This window comes from Lycium ferocissimum, chromosome 7 (genome assembly GCF_029784015.1).
Source record: "Lycium ferocissimum isolate CSIRO_LF1 chromosome 7, AGI_CSIRO_Lferr_CH_V1, whole genome shotgun sequence".
In the NCBI taxonomy this organism is placed as follows: domain Eukaryota; kingdom Viridiplantae; phylum Streptophyta; class Magnoliopsida; order Solanales; family Solanaceae; genus Lycium; species Lycium ferocissimum.
Genome location: NC_081348.1, coordinates 21,401,421 through 21,410,252, shown reverse-complemented (window position 1 = coordinate 21,410,252; position 8,832 = coordinate 21,401,421). Strand labels below are relative to the sequence as shown.

General features: G+C 29.1%; 1 non-coding gene across 1 annotated transcript; it reads left to right on the top strand.

Annotated features, from left to right (window-relative positions):
- Positions 1-687: 687 nt before the first annotated feature.
- On the top strand, positions 688-759 carry TRNAQ-CUG (transfer RNA glutamine (anticodon CUG)). The gene has a single exon. It is a non-coding gene; the product is annotated as a tRNA-Gln (tRNA).
- The last annotated feature ends 8,073 nt before the right edge of the window (positions 760-8,832 follow it).

The following is an 8,832-nucleotide window of genomic DNA, read 5'->3' as shown; positions in this document are numbered from 1 at the left end:
AAATAGTTAGGCAGTCCATCATTTTAACATGTTTCAATCAAACCCTGGTGGACTCTCATTTCTTGTTTTTTCAATTGGTACATTTGGTCTTGCAATCTCAATCAGATAAATTTACATTCATTTATTAGAATGCATCAACCAAAGAGATTAGATTCAAAAAGGTATGTTTGGTCATGGTTCGTCACGAAAATTAAACCATCATGTAACAACATAGAGGGGTACTTTAAACATGAAAAGGGTGAATTTATGCAGGCGTTTCCATGGTTGATTGGAAAAAAAAAAAAAAAAAGTAAAACAAAATGTTTATATCGAAATTATCTCGCCTTAAATTAAAGTTAACCTCATCTTGCCCCCTCCTATTTTTTCTTTTCCAGGTGTTACGTTAATTTCCTTCCAGTTCTTAAAGACCAAAGCCTAAGTTGCAAACAGAATATTTGATATAGCAATAGAACTAGACATTTCAGAATATTTGATACATTTTCATTATATGTTACTATATACAGCTTTTAAGAATTTAACTTCATTTGAATACTTTGGATTTTAACACATAATCTATATTTTCTGTTGCAAAATCACTTTTCAAACACTCACTCACAACATTTTTGTTCATTACCAATGACAGGATAGATAATAAAGTTTGTGAAATTGATAAGAAAATTAAGTGTTACAAACACACAACAGCACATTGGTTCCATGGTCTAGCGGTCAGGACATTGGACTCTGAATCCAGTAACCCGAGTTCAAATCTCGGTGGAACCTCATCCCACTTTCGTTTTTTTTTTTTTTTTTTTTTTTTTTTGCATTTTTCAGCTGGCTCTTTGTAAATATTATGGGAAATCAATTCATAACTATGGGAAAAAGATGACTAATAATCCCAAATCAACTTTACTCTCTTCACAGGAGCCCTTTGAAATTAAAAGGCCGTATGAAAAGTTAAAAGTTGAAAAAATGACACCTCTAGCTCACTATTGCTTTGTGATATTAATTAGTTTAAAAGTACTATTAGCTCCTTTGATATCTATTTATAAAAACAATTAACCAAATATAAAGTTCAAATAAAGGTGTTAATCATAAACAGATGGAAAATTTTAAGTCTGTATGTGTGAAAAATGAGTATATACATTTAAGAGTTTCTACCTCTCAACATGTAGATGCATCAAGTGGAAGAGACTCGCTATCAATACCAAAATAAACCAAAATAAGAAGCCCACTAACAATGTTTATGGGCTATCTCATGTCTGCCAAGTACACTTTGTTGTGCGGATTTCCCTTCAAAGGCACTGGTCTTTAATTTTTATCCCTCAAATTAGTGGTCTTTAATTTTTATCCTTCGCCTAATATCCTGAGGTTTTGGATTCGAACCCCAACTCAGTAAAAAAAAAAAAAAAAAAAGAGAAATTCCACAAGGCATGCAAAACTCTGCTTGAGGCTTAACTTTGACCCTAATAAGCCTAACTTTGCTACGAAACTCGACCTTGCGATTATTTTTTTGACTGAGCTTAGATTCGAACCCAAACCTCATAGAATTAGCTGAAGAACAAAAACTAAAGACCACCAATTTGAGAGACAAAAATTAAAGACTAGTGCCTTTGAAAGGTAATCGTGCAAATGACCCGCCAAAGTCTATGAAAAAAATAGTAAGATAATTTTTATACTAGCAGGCTATCTTAAAGATAACTATAGATTACCTTTTATAACTAGCTAACAACTTAGAAAATATATAAGATAGATTACCGTCTACAACAAGTTAAAATGTACGAATTTATATCTATATCTATATCTGTATTATAATAAAAGAAGGGTAGTCTAGCTTAATATTTTGCCAAGTGGCGTAATATGAACAAGACACTTGGCAACAAATTCTATTTGTATAAATATTAAAAAGAAATTAATTGACATTATTAAATGTACTCACCTAATTTGGTAGATTTTGATTGGAGAATATAATTAAATGATATTCTTGGATCTAATTTATAGTCAAGAATACTCCTTTAAATGGTAAGATATAATATAATTCTAAATCTATATTATAATAAAAGGAGGGTAGTCTAGCTTAATATTAAGCCAAGTGGCGTAATATGAACAAGACACTTGGCAACAAATTCTATTTGTATAAATATTAAAAAGAAATTAATTGACATTATTAAATGTATTCACCTAATTTGGTAGATTTGATTGGAGAATATAATTAAATGATATTCTTGGATCTAATTTATAGTCAAGAATACTCCGTTAAATGGTAAGATATAATATAATTCTAAATCAAAAGGAAATATTATTAATTGATATGTTTGGATCTAATTTATGGTGGATTTGATCGGAGAAATAGGTGACTAATTTCTTTTACGGTGGAATTTAATTAAGATTATGGTGGAATTGACTCCTATTTTCAGACTAAATACATAGATTCCAAAAGCTTTTGAAAATTAAGTTTTCCTATTTTATAGGGATTCCTATAATTAAGCACAATTGTAAATTAAATTAGAAAATATTTTTCTAAAACACGTTAAAAAATGGTGGTGATTGGTGAACGATAGTATTAAGATGATTAGTTTGAATTAATAAATTTAACGTTTTCCTAATATCATAAATGTATTTCTATATACGTAAAAAATTTGTCAAAAACTATTATAACAATTTAATAATTATTTAACTTCTTAAACAATAATATAGTATTATTTGTTTTTGGTGCGCAAATATTGTAACTTTACAGATTATTGTTGCAATTTAGTTATTGCAACTACATCTATTGGAAAGTGGAAATATCCAACGAAAGTGCAGAGATTTTACCTCCTAATGATGAAATATTGAGTTAGAATTAATGTTTTTGAATATTTAATAACATCTCAAAAAAGTTGGTTAAGTACAAATGTGGCATTAATATTTCTGATCTGATTATCCAATGTAAGTTTGAAAGTTTAAATTGAAAATATAGAAAATGGTTTAAATTTGATTTGAAAGATAATTGAAATATAGGAATTCTTTGTCATATCATTTATTGAAACGTGTATGAAATATAGAATATTTCATAATTTATTTAATATTCTACTACTTCTATATATTTAAGTAGAAGCAGTAATGAATTAGCAAATTATAATATCTATGATTCCCTTCCATACACGTTTCAATTTCAATAAATTTTATGACAGATAATTCCTTTTATGCAAGATCAAAAATATTTAGAATATTCTAACGCCTAATATTTAAAACATTTGAAATTTACTATAAATATACCACTTTGACTTTTCTAGATATTTTTAGTGCAACAAAAGAACATGTATTAGTGATAAATTAAATAATTTGTATTTTAAATATTATTATATAAAGAATAATATTATTCTTTATGTTGAAATTGAAATATTACCATATATGACATAATATTATATGACAAATAACAATTATATACTATTAGTTCTTATATAAAAATTAAAATATTTACAGTTCAAATATTACCATTTAAAAATATAACAATATATAAATAAGTATATCAAGATTCATTCAAATTGAGAAAAAATCATGGAAGCATAACGTAAGTTTGGAAGTGAATCTTAATGTCTTTTAGGCGTGAATTTCGGCTCCTAATATCCTTTTTTGGAGTCTCTTAAATGATTTTTTTAATATTTCCCTTAAATACTCAGAATAGGAGTCTTTTACGTGTGAATCCGCCAGCAACACTTATATATTGGTGTGGAGTACTCATGAACCAACAGCAAATAAATAACAAAGTCTTCTGTTTATATTACATATAATTTCTTGATTGTTGATTTTTTGTACTTAATCGATGTATTAGTGAGAATGATTTATTCGCTTACTTACGTTTTATTTTGTCCTCCTTTTTGCAGGACATAGCAAAGCCTACCTCATACATCTGATGAAAAGATTTTTAGATCTGTCAAGAAGTTCAAGAAATCAATAATAAGGTATAGTCTCTATCCCTTGATATTCATCATGTATTCATGTTATGTATTTAATATCACATGATGACTAGCATATTTAAGAACTTTACACATTGGAAGATAAAAGTTCAATTGACTTTTGGTTAGGTTATGGGTTTTGTCTCATTATTTTAGATTGAATTAAAGTGTAACAAAAACAATTTTACTAGATAATTTTTCTTAATATTTTATGATAAAAGAAGATAGTAAACTTGAGTTATATAAGAAGAACTTGAACTTTGAGGATGCTTTCCTCAATGCTTGGTAAATTGAAAATATTACAGTAGAAATAACATCATTTTGGAATCTTAAAAAAATATCTACAATTAAAATATAATCAGCATAGTTAATCAAAAATTTCAATGCTAAAAGGAAAGTGATACAATAATAGAGCTAATCCAATGCCATTTTCTTTATTTTCGTTTTCACTTTTGCCATCCATTTTCACTGTTTCGCTCGGTCCATTACTTCTATTCTTATTTTACTTTTCGATTCAACTTTGATTAAGAAAGTAACCCTTTTTTTCCTTTTCAAATTCTTTGTTGTTTGTAAATTCAATGTGGCTCTACATTTTCTGAAAATACATGTTGGATTGCATACTTCATTTGATTGTGAACTTTTTAGATGAAGTGATTTACTTGCTATTCAGATTTGATTGTGATTGGTTATGTTGGTTTCATGTCCTTTTAGTGATTTTAAAAAGTATTGTATTTTGCAGGAATAGACTCAACATGTATAGTGACGAGGATATATATGTTTGTGTATGTATGTAAGAGTAAAGTTTATTACCTTTAGATATAAACATTTTCATCAGATTAACTTTCTACTTTCTTATCAGAAATTTCTTAATGAAATGTAAGGGCCATTAAGTTATCCTTTAGATAGTAGTCCTAACGAAACAAATCATTGGCAAGTACATATGTTTTCAAGTTTCAGCTTCAAAATTGTGTAAACTAAATGGTTAAATTTGTATTAGGTTAGGTTGTGGGATTTGTCTCATTATTTTAGATTAAATTAAAGTGTAACAAACAATTTTACCAAATATTTTTTCTTAATATTTTATGATAAAATAAGATAGTGAACTTGAGTTATATAAGAAGAACTTGAACTTTGACGATGCTTTCCTCAGTGATTGGTAAGTCAAAAATATTACACTAGAAATAAAAGCCTTTTGGAGTCTAAAAAAGAAATAAAAATAAAAATAATAGAGCTAATCCAATGTCATTTTCCTCATCTTCTTTTGTCGCTTTTGCCATTCAATTTTCACTGTTTTGCTAAGTCCATTACTTCTATTCTTAATTTTTTTTATTCAACTTTGATTAATAGGTAACATGTGATATTTATTTATTCAAATTCTTTGTTTTTTACAATTTCTTTTAATATCGTCCGTGCATCGCGCGAGTACGTACACCAGTATATAATATAAAATTTTCAAGCGGTCCTTCTTCGTTATCTAATATCTATGACGTATTGTAATCCATAGATTCTCAAAGAGAAACATGACACTGATTTTCCATTCAAATGCGTGTTGATTATTCGCTTTAATAATCAACTAGAAAATCATTATCTTTGAGACTGATTTGTAGTTGATAGTACGTTGATTTATTCTTGCTTTCCATTTGAGACACTGAATTTAAAACCATGATATATATCATGTTTAAATGCCATCGAAATATGAATTATGAACAACTGTTTTTAAAGTAAATCAATTTATTTCTAGTTATAAGTGTTATGTGGATATTATGAATATCATTTTGTCATTATGACTACTTTAGATTAAATTAAATAAAAGTAATAAAGTCATTTTCTTGACTTGGTCTGCATGCCTGCCTACTTGACAAAATAAGTCAGTTGCCTATTTTTTTCTCATCCAAATAATAAAACGTGTTTTTCCTTTTTTCTTTTACAAAATAACACGTTATTAATAATAATTCTTTGAAGAAGTCGTCTTATGGAAATTGTATTTGGATCACCATCAAACATGATCTACTTTTTAAAATTTACAGCTTGTTTGGCGAAACTAAAAATGTTTTTATTTTAAAAATACTTTTCAAAAAAGTCTTTTAAAAGATTTAATGTTTGAAATTAATTTAAAAAAATATTTTTGAGCAAGATATTAGTGTTTAATGTTTTAAAAGTCTTTTTATGTGTATTTTTCTAAAAAGTACTTTTTCAAAAGTCTTTTGAGCAAAAAATATTTTTTTAAAACAAAAATACTTACGCATTCTTTAAAACACTTATTTATAAAAGCTTGGTACTAAACACCTCACTTTTTTTAAAATAAGCACTTATTGAAAAAATAAGTACTTTTGGGGGAAAAATAAGCTTGGCCAAACAGGTCATTGGGTACCAAATCACATGCGGGAGGAAGTGATTTTCTTTGTGCCATTCCACCACTATCTCTCTTTTTAAGTCGAGCAATAATTAAAAAGTTTGGAAAACATAAATTTAAACAATAAGAATAAATAATGGAAACTACTTAGAGGATTTGAAAAAACTTAAAGAAGTGGGACCTTTCACGAACGAAAGAAGAAGATATCAAAATTGAATGGAGGAAGGCATGGGACTTGATGGGCACCAAAAAGATAAAGCTACAATAAAGGAAAAAGAAACTTATGGTATAATTATTTCTATTTATTTACATAGTATAGTTTTTCGAAGAAAAAAAATCAATTGACTCTTGGCTCCGTGACGGGACACCATAAGTTTCTTGAGTTGTTTATATTTTAAATCCCCTTAATAAAAATTATGTTACCATTAACAATGATGGTATTTTTTCTTTAAATGGTGTGTATTGAAACTCTGATTCAGCATTTTCGGTACTACTCCCTCCGTCTCAAACTATCCGTCGTGTTTCTCTCTTATACACCCTTAAGAAAGTATTATTTAGGAAGGATTTTGACTATTTTACTCTTATTATGTCTTAAAATATAATCGCCTTTCATTTAATATTTACTATTTTATGTGTCATCTTCCATAATTAAGGTTTTTGTAATCTTCAACAATAATTATTACTCAGTGCAAAATAGGAAAAGAATAATATGACAAATAATTTGAGATAATTATTTTTGAAAAACACAACATATAATTTGAGAAAGAGAGAGTAGCTCTTTTTTTTCTTTCTTTCTTTAAGCGCGTGTCCTGTCCATAAAAGACGAGAATTTTTTTCTCTGTTTCACCTCGTGACTTGTTCATCTTCAATCCTCATCCATCACTATTGGCTCTTCTTTAATTTCTAGCCCTACACTCTCTTTTGATTGGATGTAAGGTCCCCTTTAATTAAAAAAAAATATATGGGTATACACGTTTTATCACACACAAAATATTCTCTTCCTTAAAATTTTGGCAACAAAATAGATTTGTTCCTTAAAATTTTAAATTTGCAAATATTGAATCGTTGTCACTTAGACCGTAGATGACATCTTTCTCAATAGAACTGTCACTTAACGAAGCGTTAAACTAGTCAACACGCATTTGACGCGTAATTGTTTTTCTTCACACGCATTTGACGCCAAATTGTAGCTGGTAATTGTTATTCTTGACAGTACAATAGCTTCATCTATAGGAATGTTCCCATCATTCACACCTTTCTTTTCTTATCCAAGTTGTATCTTTTTTGGCCCTGCAGCTTCTGATTTCCTTCTTATCCTAAAATTCACAAACCTTGTTGTAAGCACTCCTGTTTGGGCATCGATACTACTTTTTTTAAAAATAAATTGGAAGCGTTGTTTGTTCATGAAATTTGATACGTTTTTAAAAAAAAAAATTAAGAAAAGTTTTCAACTAACCAGTTTCGTTCAACTCTTTTTAAAGTAAAATGCGTATTCGAAAACGCCGAACGATTTAAAAAGCTATTTTTCAACACAACTGGCTTCATTTTTTCAACGAACCAAATCTATATTCAAACGCTAGCTAAGACACTTTTAGTATTCACGTTGTTTTTTTATTAGACAACTACATATAGTTTAGGGGTTAATGCGTACATATTAGAAAGTTAGTGATGTTAGCTAACCTATTCAGAAGTTAGTACCAGAATTAGTTGTTAGTTAGTGGTGTTGTTGATTTCATATATACTTGTATATCTTGTACGATTGATTCAATACACATTAGAAAGCGAAGAAAATTAAAAATGTATTATATCTCGATAAGCTATAGTAATTTCATCCTAGCACGTGGTATCGGACGGTAGTTGATCGTTCGAATTCGATCAAAATTCTTACACAATTTCTCTTCCACTTTACAATCATGACTCGATTTCTTAACAAAGCGATTCTAAGCTTCGGCTATGGTGGAAACGGTGGTAGAAAATCAGCTCGAAACACAAAATCGAACACAAAACCAAATTGATCACACTGCGTATCTTTATGTGCGTTCATCGATACGCCATTCATTTTGATACTGTAAAGCTAACGAGATGCGAGAATTACGGGCTATGGTGCGGATCGATGAAAATCGCCCTAACCAAAGAGGAAATTAGGGTTTGTGGTGGTAAGTGTAAAAAAGAGCGTTTGACGAGCTACACACGAGGATTGGGACACGTATGATCTATTGTTCATACATGGATAATGTGGATACGCTGTGTCCATAGATACTCGGTGGTATAGTATATGCGACAAATGCGAATTTGGTTTGGGGAAGATGTCGAGAGCGTTTTTGACAAGGTGAATCGAGTTCGTGTTTTCAATACCACGAAACCGATTGCTACTATTCCCATGAGAGTATGACTACATTCTGTATGTTTCACAAAGTTGAAGGAGTTGTGAAATTTATGATCTTGTATCTCCTTCCACCAAATTGTGGTTGTGAAGGTCGAAAAGTTATGTTGAACACATCGAGAGACAACGACTTCTCCGATTTCTGAGGTGGACTCGGTGATGTTTATGACAACGCTCGTGAA